Raw genomic sequence first — 16,796 nt, 5'->3', positions numbered from 1 at the left:
GCCAAGCTGGTCTCGAACTCCTGACCTCAAGTGATCCACCCGCCTTGGCCTCCCAAAGTGTTGGGATTACAGGTGTGAGCGACAGCGCCCGGCCCTGAAGACAGTTTTATATCCATGATTCAGAGAGAAAGAAGAATGTAATTTATGGAGTTAGCACTGCTCTCCATACTCCAGTGTGGTGTGGTTTGATGTGGCTTTGTGCTCCAGGTGCTGTTTTTTAAGTTTCTTTTTTTCTTTTCTTTTTTTTTTTTTTTTGAGACGGAGTCTCGCTCAGTTGCCCAGGCTGGAGTGCAGTGGCCGGATCTCAGCTCACTGCAAGCTCCGCCCCCCGGGTTCACGCCCTTCTCCTGCCTCAGCCTCCCGAGTAGCTGGGACTGAGGCGCCCCACCCCTCGCCCGGCTAATTTTTTGCATTTTTAGTAGAGACAGGGTTTCACCGTGTTAGCCAGGATGGTCTTGATCTCCTGACCTCGTGATCCACCCGCCTCGGCCTCCCAAAGTGCTGGGATTACAGGCGTGAGCCACCGCGCCTGGCCTTTTAAGTTTCTTAACTCTGTCATCTTGATTAAATTATTTTCTTCCTAATTACATTCTTCCCAATTTAAGTGTCTAGTTATAAAAGGCCCTTTTGGCCGGGCGCGGTGGCTCAAGCCTGTAATCCCAGCACTTTGGGAGGCCGAGATGGGCGGATCACAAGGTCAGGAGATCGAGACCATCCTGGCTAACCCGGTGAAACCCCATCTCTACTAAAAAATAAAAATAAAAAAATAGCCGGGCCAGGTGGCGGGTGCCTGTAGTCCCAGCTACTCGGGAGGCTGAGGCAGGAGAATGGCGTGAACCCAGGAGGTGGAGCTTGCAGTGAGCCGAGATCCAGCCACTACACTCCAGCCTGGGCAACAGAGCGAGACTCCGTCTCAAAAAAATAAATAAATAAAATAAAATAAATAAAAGGCCCTTTTAATTTTTCTGAATTTTACTTATTATAGATCTTTCTTAAGTCCTAATAATTTGTCCTCCCCTTATCTCTGTTTCGGCTGACACTCCAGCTCCCTAACTTACAGCTCTATCTTTTAAACTTTTAAAAGTTGTACTTGTAGCACAAGATAAATCTCCATCTTAAGGATTCCTTTTATTAGTATATTTCTTGTTTCATATTTAACTACCCAATTAGGCACTACACTTTTTGGGAACCATTCTTTTGGGTGTTTATTTAAAAACATTGGGCAGCTCTATAGCATTTCCTACACAGGGAAAAGTAAAAATTTTCCAAAATCATGAATTTTATATCAGAACACAAATATTGGTATTTGGCCATAGGAAAGTTGTTGTTGTTGACGTTTTAATTTTGTGTATTATACCATAAGGTTTTCTACAGTTTTTTCCCCCTTTAAACCATTACAATATGTACATGTTTAAATTAATTTATTAAGAAGTAGCAAGTTGAACTCTCTGTAAACTCGATCATTATTACAAAGTAGTAAGCTAGACATCAGAAGAATAGTTGACTTTTCTGTATAATCTTGAACAGCTTTTGGGGGAATGAGGAAATGAGTTTTCTTTTCAAGTTAATTGGTATTTTGAAAACGCCACAAAGAGGTTCAGTAGATGATAGTTGATACTCATGGAATTTTTGCTGCTGGGAGTTTTTGTAAAGCCATCAACATTTTGTGCTAGATCTTTGGGGAACTTTCAGTTGCTAATAAATTTTGTAATTTGCATTGAAGTTACTTAAAAAAAATTATCTAACAACATCTTTTTTTCCCCAGAACTGTCAGAATTATAATACATTCTGAATTCTATTTTGTGAGGTCTTTCTTGGATGCCTGGACCATGGATTAATTACAGTAAGAGTAACTTCAAGGCCGGGTGCGGTGGCTCACGCCTGTAATCTCAGCACTTTGGGAGGGAAGAGGTGGGAGGATTGCTTAAGCTCGGGAATTAGAGAACAGCCTGGGCAACATGGCCAAACCTCATCTCTACAAAAAATGGAAAAATTAGCTGAGCGTGTTGTTGTGTGCCGGTAGTTCAGCTCCTCAAGATCACTTGAGCCTGAGAGGTAGTGGTAGCAGTGAGCCAAGATCGCAGCACTGCGCTCCATCCTGGGTGACAGAACAAGACCCTGTCTCAAAAAAAAAAAAAAAAAAAAAAAAAACGGTAATTTTAATAGATGACAGAATGAGACCCTGTTTCAAAAAATAAGGCCAGGAGGGCGGGCGCGGTGACTCACGCCGGTAATCCCAGCACTTTGGGAGGCCGAGGCGGGCGGATCACAAGGTCTGGAGATCAAGACCACGGTGAAACCCCATCTCTACTAAAAATAGAAAAAAATAGCCAGCTAGGTGGCGGGCGCCTGTAGTCCCAGCTACTCAGGAGGCTGAGGCAGGAGAATGGCTTGATTCCGGGAGGCGGAGCTTGCAGTGAGCCGAGATCGCGCCACTGCCCTCCAGCCAGCGGGACAGAGCAAGACTCTGTCTCAAAAAAAAAAAAAAAAAAAAAAAAAAAAAAAGGCCAGGCATGGTGGCTCACGCCTGTAATCCCAGCACTTTGGGGGGCTGAGGCGGGTGGATCACCTGAGATCGGGAGTTCGAGACCTGGCCAACATGGAGAAACCTGTCTCTACTAAAAATACAAAACTAGCCGGGCATGGTGGCTCATGCCTGTAATCCCAGCTACTCGGGAGGCTGAGGGAGGAGAATCGCTTGAACCCAGGAGGCAGAGGCTGTGGTGAGCCAAGATGGCGCCACTGCACTCCAGCCTGGGCAATAAGAGCGAGACTCTGTCTCAAAAAAAAAAAAAAAAAAAAGGAAGAAAGAAAGAAAGAGAAAAGAAAAGAAAGTGCAAGGCCGGGCGCGGTGGCTCAAGCCTGTAATCCCAGCACTTTGGGAGGCCGAGACCGGCGGATCACGAGGTCAGGAGATGGAGACCATCCTGGCTAATACGGTGAAACCCCGTCTCTACTAAAAAATATTTAAAAAACTAGCCGGGCGAGGTGGCGGGCGCCTGTAGTCCCAGCTACTCAGGAGGCTGAGGCAGGAGAATGGCGTGAACCCGGGAGGCGGAGCTTGCAGTGAGCCGAGATCACGCCACTGCCCTCCAGCCAGCGGGACAGAGCGAGACTCCGTCTCAAAAAAAAAAAAAAAAAAAAAGGCCAGGCATGGTGGCTCACGCCTGTAATCCCAGCACTTTGTGGGGCTGAGGCGGGTGGATCACCTGAGATCGGGAGTTCGAGACCTGGCCAACATGGAGAAACCTGTCTCTACTAAAAATACAAAACTAGCCGGGCATGGTGGCTCATGCCTGTAATCCCAGCTACTCGGGAGGCTGAGGGAGGAGAATCGCTTGAACCCAGGAGGCAGAGGCTGTGGTGAGCCAAGATGGCGCCACTGCACTCCAGCCTGGGCAATAAGAGCGAGACTCTGTCTCAAGAAAAAAAAAAGAAAGAAAGAAAGAAAGAGAAAAGAAAAGAAAAGGGAGGCCGGGTGCAGTGGCTCAAGCCTGTAATCCCAGCACTTTGGGAGGCCGAGACGGGTGGATCACGAGGTCAGGAGATGGAGACCATCCTAGCTAATACGGCGAAACCCCGTCTCTACTAAAAAATATTTAAAAAAACTAGCCGGGCGTGATGGCGGGCGCCTGTAGTCCCAGCTACTCAGGAGGCTGAGGCAGGAGAATGGCGTGAACCCGGGAGTCGGAGCTTGCAGTGAGCTGAGATCCGGCCACTGCACTCCAGCCCGGGCGACAGAGCAAGACTCCGTCTCAAAAAAAAAAAAAAGAAAAAAGAAAAGGGTAACTTTAATAGATATGTGTTTCACAATTTTATTTATTTATTGTATTTTATTTCATAAATAAGAGGAGAGGGGAGGCTCAAGGCAGAAAAGATCGGGTTAAAGCTTTATGCTAGATCTTTGGCTCCATGAGGATGGATTTCTGTTGTCTTGGTCACTGCCTAGAGAAGTGCCTGGCACAAAAAGCATCTATAAATATATGTTGAATGAATAAGTTCCCATGGACTGTTAACAATCCCTCTTCTACACACTCACTTTGAAATCTGAGGTGGTGGTATTAAAAAGCCTAATTCCAGAATATTTTATCTGTTATCAGCAGAAGAAAAGTACATTGAAGCACTTTGGGAGGCCCAGGCAGGTGGATCACTTGAGGTCAGGAGTTCAAGACTAGCCTGACTAGCATGGTGAAACCCCATCTCTACTACAAAAATTAGCTAGGTGTGGTGGTGGGCTCCTGTAATCCCAGCTACTCAGGAGGCTGAGGCAGGAGAATCACTTGAACCTGGGAGGCAGAGGTTGCAGTAAGCAAAGACCACAGCACTGCAGTCTAGCCTGGGCGACAGATTGAGACTCTGCCTTAAAAAAAAAAAAAAAAGGGTTGCCGGGCTTGGTGGCTCAAGCCTGTAATCCCAGCACTTTGGGAGGCTGAGACAGGCGGATCACGAGGTCAGGAGATCGAGACCATCCTGGCTAACACGGTGAAACCCTGTCTCTACTAAGAAATACAAAAAACTAGCCAGGCGAGGTGGCAGGCGCCTGTAGTCCCAGCTACTTGGGAGGCTGAGGCAGGAGAATGGCGTAAACCCAGGAGGCGGAGCTTGCAGTGAGCTGAGATCCAGCCACTGCACTCCAGCCTGGGCGACAGAGCAAGACTCCGTCTCAAAAAAAAAAAAAAAAAAGGCATTGTTAACATTGTTACACCTTTTTCTTTTTAAATTATTATTATTATTTTTTTTTTTTGGCCAGGCATGGGGGCTCATGCCTGTAACCCCAGCACTTTGGGAGGCAGAGGCAGGCAGATCACCTGAGGTTGGGAGTCCAAGACCAGCCTTACCAACATGGAGAAACCCTGTCTCTACTACAAATACAAAATTAGCTGGGCATGGTGGCACATGCCTGTAATCCCAGCTACTAGGGAGACTGAGACAGGAGAATCACTTGGACCTGGAAGGCGGAGGTTGTCATGAGCTGAGATCACGCCATTGCACTCCAGCCTGATCAACAACAGCGAAACTGTCTCAAGAGCGAAACTGTCCATTTCCTGAAATGGAATCTCACTCTACCCAGGCTGGAGTGCAGTGACACGATCTTGGCTCACTCACTGCAACTTCCGCCTCCCAGGTTCAAGCTGTTCTCCTGCCTCAGCCTCCCAAGTAGCTGAGATTACAGATGCCCACCACCACACCTGGCTAATTTTTGTATTTTTAGTAGAGACAAGGTTTCAGCGTGTTGGCCAGGCTGGTCTCAAACTCCTGACCTCAGATGATCTGTCCACCTCAGCCTCTCAAAGTGCTGGGATTATAGGTGTGAGTCACTGCACCCACCCCACCCACCTTTTTTTTTTTTTTTTTTTGAGACAGGGTCTCACTTTGTCACCCAAGCAGTGCAGTGGTGCAATCTAGGCTCACTGCAGCCTCAACCAAAAAAAATTGTTTTGAGACAGGGTCTCTCACTGTCACCCAGGTTGGAGTACAGTGGCATGGTCATGGCTTATTGTAGCCTCCACCTCCTAGACTCAAGCAATCCTCCCACGTTAGCCTCCGGAGTAGCTAGTACTACAGGCACACACAACCATGCCTGGCTAATTTTTTTTTGTTTTTAGTAGAAACAAGGCCTGACTATGTTGCCAGGCTGGTCTTGAATTCCTGGGCTCAAGCAGTCCTCCCACCTCAACCTCCCAAAGTGCTTGTATTACAGGCATGAGCCACCATGCCCAGTCATCAACTTTAGATTCAGTCTTTTCTTGAATATGTTCCAACAGACCTGATTTTATCACTGTTCTCCTTAAGCATCCTACTTATAGGCCAGTGTATTAGTCCGTTCTCATGCTGCTAATAAAGAACTTCCTGGCTGGGCGCAGTGGCTCACGCCTGTAATCCCAGCACTTTGGGAGGCCGAGGCAGGTGGATCACTAGTTCAGAAGATCGAGACCATCCTGGCTAACACGATGAAACCCCGTCTCTACTAAAAACCAAAAAATTATCCGGGTGCGGTGGCAGGCGCCTGTAGTCCCAACTACTCGGGAGGCTGAGGCAGGAGACTGGCGTGAACCTGGGAGGCAGAGCTTGCAATGAGCCAAGATCGCACCACTGCATTCCAGCCTGGGTGACAGAGCGAGACTCCGTCTCAAAAATCAATCAATCAATAAATAAAATAAAGAACTTCCTGAGACTGCGTAATTTATAAAGGAAAGAGGTTTAATTGATTCACACATCCACATGGCTGGGGAGGCCTCAGGAAACTTCCAGCCATGGCGTAAGGGAAAGCAAACATGTCCTTCTTCATTTGGCGGCAGAAAGGAGAAGTGCTGAGCAATGGGGGAAAAGCCCCTTCTATAACCATCACATCTCGTGAGAACTCACTATCACAAGAACAGCAGGAGGGTAACCACCCCCATGATTCAGTTACCTCCCACTGGGTCCCTCCCACAACACACGGGGATTATAGGAACTACAAGATGAGATTTGGGTGGGGACACAGCCAAACTGTATCAGCCAGTTATCAGTTATTGTTTGTTTGTTTGTTTGTTTGTTTGTTTTCTTTCAGAAAATGCCTTTCCAACCAAGCCTGAACCTTTTCTTTGCTTCCAAGGGCCTCCCTAAGATGCTATTAGCCTATCTATGCATATTTTCAAAGGAACTTCTGCTCCTGCCAGGGGCCCTCCTGAAGGTCTTCCACGCAAGTCTGGTTTCCTTCTGCCGTACATGCCTCTGGGCAGGCAAAGAAATCCTTCTTTCTGACTAGCTGCAAATCCGACTTTTGTGGGAATACTCTTTAAGAAAAAGCAAATTAATTTCAAAGACAAAACTAGGTTCAAAAGTGAATATTTACAAAGAGGAGATAAATCACAAAAATGGCAACTTAAAAAAATTAAATACCAAAAATTCAGAAAAACAATGTAATATTTGTATTAATTGGTTGCCTAATACATGGCTGTGAAACATTTTCACCTACATTTTTTGGCTGTGCTATACTCTTTGATCATCCCTCCCTATTCTGTGATATTTTCTAAAAAGAGAATAGGTAAATAATTCAGTGCTTCTTATAGCATGGTTTACCAAAATGTGTTTTTTTGTGATTAATTAGATAAGTTCCATTCAGCCTCACAACTGGTTACTGGTAACATTATATAAATTTGTAAAATTGTTGGCAGGGCACGGTGGCTCATGCCTGTAATCCCAGCACTCTGGGAGGCCGAAGTGGGCAGATCACAAGGTCAGGAGTTTGAGACCAGCCTGGCCAACATGATAAAACCCTGTCTCTACTAAAAATCCAAAAATTAGCTGAGCGTGGTAGCATACATATGTAATCCCAGCTACTCAGGAGGCTAAGGCAGGAGAATCGCTTGAACCAGGGAGGTGGAGGATGTAGTGAGCTGAGGTCGTGTCACCACACTCCAGCCTGGGCAACAGAGTAAGACTTTGTCACCAAAAAAAAAAAAAAAAAATTGTTAGCAATTTTGGGAAAACCTCTATTGAGTATCTTTTACATATGCACTATGAAATTGCCGGGCTTCACTGTTTCTTGTACATTGGCTAATCTGAAATAGCCTTTGAATTGACATATGTATATCACAACATAATTTGGCCCTGCATATTTCTGTCGTGATACAGAGTGAGTTCACCTATTAACAGCTCTTTGTACATTGATGGTTAACATTATCTCAGCCATACACAGGTTCATGAAAGCCACATACATTTAGTTTATTCCATTGAACCCCAAAGAAAGGTATCTTCAACTTAAGGTCTCCTTAGGGGATCTCCAGAATGGCTGAAGTCACTGTTAAGTCCACTGACACAAAGGGAACCATACTGGCAAGAAAGCTGGTATGGAAGGACAAATACTATTAATATATAATTCCATTTATCCAAGGTACTTAGAGCAGTCAGTTTAGAGACAGAAAGTAGAATGGTGGTTGCCAGGGGCTGAGGGAAGGGGTAAAAATGAAGTTGTTGTTTAATGTGTACAGAATTTCAGATTTGCAAGATGTAAAAGTTTTGGAGATCTGTTGCACAGCAGAGTGAATATACATAATGCTACTGAACTATACACTTAAAAATGGTTAAGATGATCGATTTTATGTGTGTGTGTTTTTTTTTTTTTTTACCACAGTAAAAATTTTTGGGCCACGTGCCATGGCTCAATCCCAGCACTTTGGGAGGCCAAGGTGGGAGGGTTGTTTGAGCTCAAAATTCGAGACCAGCATGGGCAACATGGTGAGATCCCCATTGCTACCAAAAAAAAAAAAAAGCTCGTCATGGTGGTGGATGCCTGTAGTCCTAGCTACTTGGGAGGCTGAGTTTGAGACAGGAGGACTGCTTGAACCTGGCAGTTTGAGGCTGTAGTGAGCCATGATTGTGCCACTGCCCTCTAGCCAGGGCAACAGAGCGAGACCTTGTCTCCAAAAACAAAAAACAGTAACCAAAAAATGAGGGATAATTGGGCACTTTGTTAGGATCCCTCCTAGAGCTTTAGGAGGAGCCCATGAAATTGAGGGGCCTGCAGCTTAAATTAGCTTCAGAGCAAAGCAAATCTGTTTCAACCATTCTGGTCCTACCTATCTGCTGACACCCAACTGATCTAAGCTGTAGTGCCTCCATTTTCAAACTCATCTCTCTTAGAGCACAACCATGCAGTTAATAATTTTATCTTACACTTTTTTGTTGACTGCCTCATGCATATGTCTTATCTTTGAACTGTAGGATACGTGTTGTCTTCCTTTACAGCCTAAAAGTACCTAGGCTCATAGTATTTATCCATTCATTCCTTTGCTTATTTGTTCATTCATTCAGCAATATTAATTGAATTTCTCTTCTGCGCTAGACCCAGAAATAAAAGCTACATACCCTGCCCTCTTAAGGTTCATTGTTTAGAGGGGGAAACGCCAAGTAAGTGGTTAACCATTATAGGCTATGAAGGTGCTGCTTTGGAGGTATGTACGAGGTGCCTTGGAACACAGATGGGAGTACTGGACTCAGCCTGGAGTGTCAAGAAAGGCTTCCTCCAAATGCAGATTTAACTTTTGAGGTTCGATTCTAAGGAATTTGAGAAAAACTGTTCCCTAAAAGGCCTGCTAGCATTCTAACTTAAATAGAACATTCTATTTTGTAACTGAATCCAGAGATTGTTGGATTTAGGTTGCATTGGAGATCTAACATAGTTTTGGCTATTATTTCTATCTTCTGACTTTGTTGGGAGTAAGAATAGCAGAAATGCTTAGCTCTCCCATTGACATTTTTTCTTGTCAGCCTACTTCCTTGTCATGGTTTGGTAGTACCGAAGTTGGTAAAACTTGGAAAAGCCTTTGCCTTTCCTAGGTTCTCTACATGGCAAACTCCTACTCATTCTTTGAGACTCAGTTCAAACTCTCACCTCCTTCCCTGTGAAATCTTTTCTTATTCTCCCAGCAGTTACCCTTTTTATTGCCACAGCACAGCCATGTTATATCTCTATTTATACTTTCATTATGATACTTTGCTATATTTTAATTATGGATTAAAATGCTTCTCTGTCCTTTGAAGTGTTATTAATCATTTTTGTATGCCCCTGGTCTAGTCCTAGCATACAAATAAGGATTGTTGTGCCACAAATAAGGATTGTTGACTTTGTGAATGAATGGTGAGTCCAGAGTTTGGAGTCTTCTTTTTTTTTTTTTTTTTTGGAGACGGAGTCTTGCTGTGTCGCCAGGCTGAAGTGCAGTGGCGCAATCCCGGGTTACTGCAGTCTGCCTCCCGGGTTCAAGCTATTCTCCTCCCTCAGCCTCCCGAGTAGTTGGGATTACAGGCACGTACCACCACACCCAACTAATTTTTGTATTTTTAGTAGAGATGAGGTTTCACCATGTTAGCCAGGATGGTCTCCATCTCCTGACCTCATGATCCACCCACCTTGGCCTCCCAAAGTGCTGGGATCACAGGCGTGAGCCACCACACCCAGCCTGGAGTCTTATTTTTGAATGAATTGATTGGCCTTATGATAGTTCATGGTCACAAGATTACATACTTAACAAGTACCAATTATCTTACAGTAGAATCACTTCTACCTTCAAAATATACTGCGTACTTACATACTTTTCTCCACCTCCACTGCCCAGCTGGCTCTGTCTACCCACCCTCTCTCACCTAGACGACCACGGTGGCTTTCCGACTTCTCTTCCTGCTTCTCTTGATCTTTGGTAGTATATTCTCCATACAGAAACCAGGAAGAGCTTCTAGAAACACAAATCTGATTGTGTCTCTACCAAAGTGGTTTTAAGACCTCCAAGGGTCCTTAGCATACTCATATTAGGAGGTTTTGAAGTCTTCATCCCATGTTTATAGGAAAAATTAAAAGGTACTCACAACCATATTAAATATGTAGACATATTCCATATTAAATATGTGCATTTATCTATTTTTTTTTTTTTTTTGCTGTCACATTTTAAAAGAATTTTTCATAATTCTGCTTCTGAAATTCTTTGGCTACAAGTAACTAATTTAATTCATAAGTATCTCAGACTTCTAGGCTGGGCGCAGTGGCTCACGCCTATAATCCCAGCACTTTGGGAGGCCAAGGTGGGTGGATCATGAGGTCAGGAGATCGAGACCAAACTGGCTAACACAGTGAAACCCTGTCTCTACTAAAAATACAAAAAATTAGCCGGGCGTGGTTGTGGGCGCCTGTAGTCCCAGCTACTTGGGAGGCTGAGGCAGGAAAATGGCGTGAACCTGGGAGGCGGAGCTTGCAGTGAGCAAAAATGGCATCACTGCACTCCAGCCTGGGCTACAGAGCCAGACTCTGTCTCAAAAACAAACAAACAAAAAAAAAACAACTCAGACTTCTTAACAGGTAACATATTTAGGGGCTGGGCATGGTGACTTAGGCCTATAATCCCAGCACTTTGGGAGTTCGAGGCAGGAGGATTGCTTGAGCCCAGGAGTTGGAGATCAGCCTGAGCAACATGGTGAAACCCTGTCTACAAAAAATTGAAAAAGTAGCTGTGCATGGTGGCACACACCTCTGATCTCAGCTACTTGGGAGGCTGAGGCAAGAGAATCACTTGAGCCCAAAAGGTTGAAGCTGTGGTGAGCCATGTTTTTGTTACTGCATTCTAGCCTGGGCAACACGGCAGACCCTATCTCAAGGGGGTAAAAAAATATATATATATATATATTCCTATACATACATAAACATACATGTATATGTGTTATATAAAATGTTCATCACATTTGAAAACTGTTTGGGTGAGGGGGAAGGGACAAGATGGAGGAAGGTGAACAAGATGGAGCAGTCCCTGTTGTTTCCGGGTTCTTCATCACAGATTTTCCCGCGCCCGGGAAAAATTCCCGTGCCCGGGAAAAGAACCAAATCAACTGAGCATGCGCAGAGTGACGTCAAGCCGAGGACACCGAAATTCAAGAAGCCACTCCTACACACACGCCCCAAACTCCTCCCCCTCCAGCTCCCAGGCATAGAAGTCCGCTGCCGGTAAGCGCCGGTGTGACTTCCTCGGCACATTCGTGGACCGGGGAACCTCACCCTAGAGCGCTGGCGGGACTTCCCTGGCCCCCCCACACCTGAGGACCAGAGAACTTCGCCTGAGAGTGTGTGCATATTTGCAATAAAAGACTGCCGCTTTCTTATGTACTTTGGCTTCATGTTTAATTATTTAGCTCTCCTAAATTAAATTAAATGAAACAAAACAAAAACAATTCTCACTTTGCAAAAATTCCTATGCATACATATATATAAACAAAAATATACATATATACTTATATATGACATATACACCTGTATATGTATATATACATCTACACCTATGTGTATATATACATATATATACCTATATGTATGTTTATATGTATGTATGTATAGGAATTTTTGCAAAGTAAGAATTGTTTTCGAATGTGATGAACATTTTGTAAATGCTAATTTTTTTTTTTTTTTTGAGATGGAGTCTCGTTCTGTCGCCCGGGCTGGAGTACAGTGGTGCGATCTTGGCTCACTGCAATCTCTGCTTTGCGATTCAAGCGATTCTCCTGCCTCAGCCTCCCGAGTAGCTGAGATTGTAGGTGCATGCCACCATTCCCGGCTAATGTATTGTATTTTTAGTAGAGACGGGGTTTCACCATGTTAGCCAGCATGGTTTTGATCTCCTGACCTTGTGATCCGCCTGCCTCAGCCTACCAAATGCTGGGATTACAGGCGTGAGCCACCACGCCCGGCCATAAATGCTAAATTTAACAATGAATGGGACTGCTGAGTGGTTATATTTAAAGGACATTTAAGCATTTATTAATTTTTTTGGTTACAATTTTTTGTTTGTATTTTGAACTTGTATTTTTTTTTAGATCCCAAACATTTTTCTAAGTCTCTGAAAAGCTTATAGACCCTAGGCATTCAGTGGAAAGCAACTAATGGATAAAATGGTGCTGTTCGTTGACCTGCTGAAAGCTCTTCTGTGACTTTCCACTATTCCAAAAGTGAAATCTTTACTGTGGACTGAAGGACTCAGTATGATCTAGCTCTTCCTACCTCCTGAGATTCGTTTCATGACTCTATCCCCTGCTCACAGGTCCTGGCCTCCTGATCATTTCTCTTGTTCATTGACCACTCAAACATTTGCTTTTCTTTTCTTTCTTTTTTTTTTTTTTTAGATGGAGTCTCTCTCTGTTACCCAGGCTGGAGTGCAGTAGTGCGATCTCAGCTCACTGCAACCTCTGCCTCCTGGGTTCAGGTGATTCTCGCACCTCAGCCTTCCGAGTGGCTGGGATCACAGGCATGCCACCATGCCTGGCTAATTTTTTATTTTTTATTTTTTTTAAATTTTTAGTAGAGATGGGGTTTCACCATATTGGCCAGGCTGGCCTCGAACTCCTGACCTCAAGAGGTCCGCCTGTCTTGGCCTCTCAAAGTTCTGGGATTACAGGCGTGAGCCACCGCGCCCAGCCTAAACGTTTGCTTTTCAACTCAGCTTAAATGTCGCTCCTGAGAAAAGCTTTCCCTGTGCACCTTATCTAAAGTGAGCCTCTCTCAGTTATTCTATATCCTATCAAACTGCTTATTCTCTTCTCACTGAGTTCCTTCTCCTGTGAGGATGTCAGCTCCATATAGACGAGAACCTTTTGCTTCACTGCTGCATCCCTAGCACTTAGCGCAGCGTCTGATGGGGAAAGTACTTAGTACATATTTATTGAACAAATGAAGATTAATGTTAATAGCTAGTTTAACTGTCCTTGTATGGTTGTAATTTAACCATCCTTGTATTGTTGGTGTAGTAGTGTTGGTGTAAAGCCTACGTGGTCATAATGAATTATTCTCTTAAAACTACTCAGTTCTATCTGAAAATATTTTACTTAGTATTTTTGCTCTGCCTTCACCAGTGAACATTAGTTTTATTTTTTGTACCATCTTAGGCCAAATGCATATCAGGAATATGTTAGCCTCATGGAAAAAAGTAGGAAGCTTTTCCTTTTATTCTTATGCCTCCTGGAACAGTAGGGATAACATGGAAATTATCTGTTCAATAAGAGTTAGATGGCATTCACCTAGAAAATTGGGCTTGCTGTTGTTTTAGTGGCTCATTCTTTGAAGATCTTAGAGATTTCTGCTATGGGTTGTTGCTCCCCTAATTTTTCTTGAGTTGATTTTGGTAACTTCTGTTTTCTTTGACTATCATCCATCTTATTTAATCTTCAAGTTTATTTACGTAAAGTTACATATAATTCTAGCATGATTTAAAAGATTTTCTCTAAATCTGCAGTTATGATATCCTCTTCTCAGCCCTAATGTTTGTGACTTCTCTCTTTTAATTGATCAGATTTTTGACAGAATTATCTACATTTATTTAATTGTTTAAAACAAAATACAGTTTTGGGTTTTATTCAGTTTACTCTGTTTTTGTTTTTTCTTTTTTTTTGGCTGTTACTTTATATCTGTGCCCAAAAACAAAATGTGTATATATATCATATATGATACATGAGATACATATGATATATATACCATATATATCATATTATATATATTTTTTAATCTGTCGCCAAGGCTGGAGTACAGTGGTGTGATCTCAGCTCACTGCACCTTTGACTTCCCAGGCTCAAGTGATCCTCCCACCTCAGCCTCCAGAGTAGCTAGGACCACAGGCATACCCCACCAAGCCTGGCTAATTAAAAAAATTTTTTTGTAGAGGCAAGATCTCACCATGTTTGTTGCCCGGTCTCAAACTCTTGGGCTCAAGCAGTCCTCTAACTTTGGCTGCACTCCAGCCTGGGCGACAGAGCGAGACTCCCTCTCAAAAAAAAATAAATAAAAATATCAATAATAATTTTTATTACTTTTTATCCTTACCTCATAATATAATTTTAAAACATTGTCTAATTGTTAATATGAAAAAAGTATAATAAATCTATCACAGAATCTATTATGCCTGGAAACAGAAGGGAGAAATAATGTATTTATTGCACTTGTTTCTTTTTTTTTTTTTTTTTTTTTTTTTTGAGATGGAGTCTCGCTCTGTCGTCCTGGCTGGAGTGCAGTGGCCGGATCTTGGCTCCCTGCAAGCTCCACCTCCCGGGTTCCCACCATTCTCCTGCCTCAGCCTCCTGAGTAGCTGGGACTACAGGCGCCTGCCACCTCGCCCGGCTAGTTTTTTGTATTTCTTTTAGTAGAGACGGGGTTTCACCGTGTTAGCCAGGATGGTCTTGATCTCCTGACCTCGTGATCTGCCCGTCTCAGCCTCCCAAAGTGCTGGGATTACAGGCTTGAGCCGCCGCGCCCTGCCTTGCACTTGTTTCTTTTAGATAAACGATTAGACTAACTACACTGAATTTAGAGGTGTTGCATAGAAAAGATGATCTGGAGGTTAAGGAAAAAGTATTCAGTGGCCGGGTGCAGTGGCTCACGCCTGTAATCCCAGCACTTTGGGAGGCCGACGCGGGCGGATCACGAGGTCAGGAGCTCGAGACCAGCCTGGCCAACATGGTGAAACCCTGTCTCTATTAAAAATACAAAAATTAGCTGGGCATGGTGGCTCACACCTGTAATCCCAGCTACTCAGGAGGCTGAAGCAGGAGAACCGCTTGAACTCAGGAGGTGGAGGTTGCTGTGAGCTGGTATCATGCCACTGCACTCCAGCCCGGGTAACAGAGCAAGACTGTGTCTGAAAAAATATATATATATTATATGAATATATATAATATATATATTCATATTATTTGAAATTAGAACCAATATTATATTTAAAATATGTTTGTTCTGTTTCCAAACTTTCCATACAGTTTGCTGTTTAACACTTACAAGGCAACACATTTGTATACAATAATATTCTACACTGGGGAATGGAACTTAGCAAAGTTCAGTTTCATAAAGAAAGCATGTCCATCACAAATTAAAACAAGGTGGATGTTCAGTCTCCATACATTTTTACAAATCGAGCCTGCTACAACTTTCAGTAACTCATCTGGAAGGTATTGGAAGGATAAAAATAGACTAAATAATCAGAATTTCCATTCTAGGAGTTTCCTGCTTTTTCCTGCATCTCAGCTGTAAGTGCAGGGCTTGGCTATTCCACTCAGTGCCACGCAAAGACAGTGGAAGCTTGTTAAGCCACAGCTCTTCAGGCTGCCAGATTGTCCAGGCATTGGCCTTGGCCTGCCCTGAAACAGCTCTTTTCCTGTCCTCATATCTGAGTGGAAAAAGCAAAGGCAGGCGACTGTATATAGACCCAGAAGCCAGGATGACTACAAGTGTATGGGATTTTACAGGCATTCATAGGTTCCTTTTCAAGGAAAGCCGGGTTTCTAGAATCTGTCAGTTGTCTGCTGGCTGGCACAGCAGCCCAGTTTATGGGAGAAGCACACTGGGGAATCCTCCCTTTTCTGGCTTATAGAGATAGGTGGAGTCAATAGTCACAGGGCACTCTCATGCGCTTTTTACCATTTTAGTTACTTTCTTTCCTGAAGCTGTCCTTAAAACATAGATGAATGCGAGTTTCTGGGAACTATGTGACCCTCATTCCCCTAAATTGTTTATATTCAGGTGGCAGGTTTCCTCCTACTCAGCCCAGCCCTTCTGAATAGGGTCCAAGTCATAGATTTATTCATTTATTTAGCTCCTACGTGGGGTTTGGTGTGGAGCCTCACAGAGCAATGAAGACGTGATATTTTTCCTTATACAGTTTACAGTCTACTGGGGAAGACTAATGTTAAACACATTCTTTCGTAAATACTAAATTGCAATTATGACCATTGCTCTAAAGTAGTAAAAGATATTATGGGAGTGTTAACAGGAGGACCTGGTCTGGACTGCGAAGGTCAAGAATTCTGCCTTCCCAGCGTGGAGGCGAACTTTTGAGATGGCCGGGAAAAAATGAACGGAACTATTCAAAGAAAGCAGCCAAGTGCAGAGTTTCGGAGGTGAAAGAAACCAAAGATACCATCTAGCAAAGCCCAATCTCCGCTCGCTTACAAATGAGAAAACTGAGGCCAGGCAGGGTGGGAGGGTGGGTAAGGGACTGACTGACTTGCTGTTAGCACTGAAGTTACACAGCCTGTGAGCCACAGGGCTGGAGATGCAAACCAAGCTTGGGTTTCTTAGGTGGGTAGGAATGGAGATGTATATGGGAAGGAGAAGGGATTAGGAGTGGTGGAAACCAAGTAGGTTTTAATTTAATGCCTAGTCTCCCTCAGCTGCAGAGCTACCTCCTGCGGTGGGGGAGGGGATTAAAGATGACTCAGACCTGCCCTAGCCCAGAGAAACTCCGTTTGCAATGTTGAAGCATAGTTTTTATTTGGGTTTGGGGGAGGAGGTACTGAAC

The 16,796-nt window shown here is 43.8% G+C and overlaps 1 protein-coding gene and 1 long non-coding RNA gene across 9 annotated transcripts in view; both read left to right on the top strand.

The window, feature by feature from the left end:
• Positions 1-16,796, top strand: part of TNRC6B (trinucleotide repeat containing adaptor 6B) — a 284,641-nt gene that overhangs the window by 120,848 nt on the left and 146,997 nt on the right. The window lies entirely within an intron of this gene.
• On the top strand, positions 566-10,796 carry LOC126963695 (uncharacterized). The gene is made up of 2 exons (XR_007729194.1): positions 566-1,843; positions 6,551-10,796. It is a non-coding gene; the product is annotated as an uncharacterized LOC126963695 (long non-coding RNA).

Source organism: Macaca thibetana, chromosome 10 (assembly GCF_024542745.1).
Source record: "Macaca thibetana thibetana isolate TM-01 chromosome 10, ASM2454274v1, whole genome shotgun sequence".
Classification (NCBI taxonomy): Eukaryota; Metazoa; Chordata; class Mammalia; order Primates; family Cercopithecidae; genus Macaca; species Macaca thibetana.
Note: the sequence above shows the minus strand (reverse complement) of the source record. Positions and strands in the feature narration are given on the sequence as shown.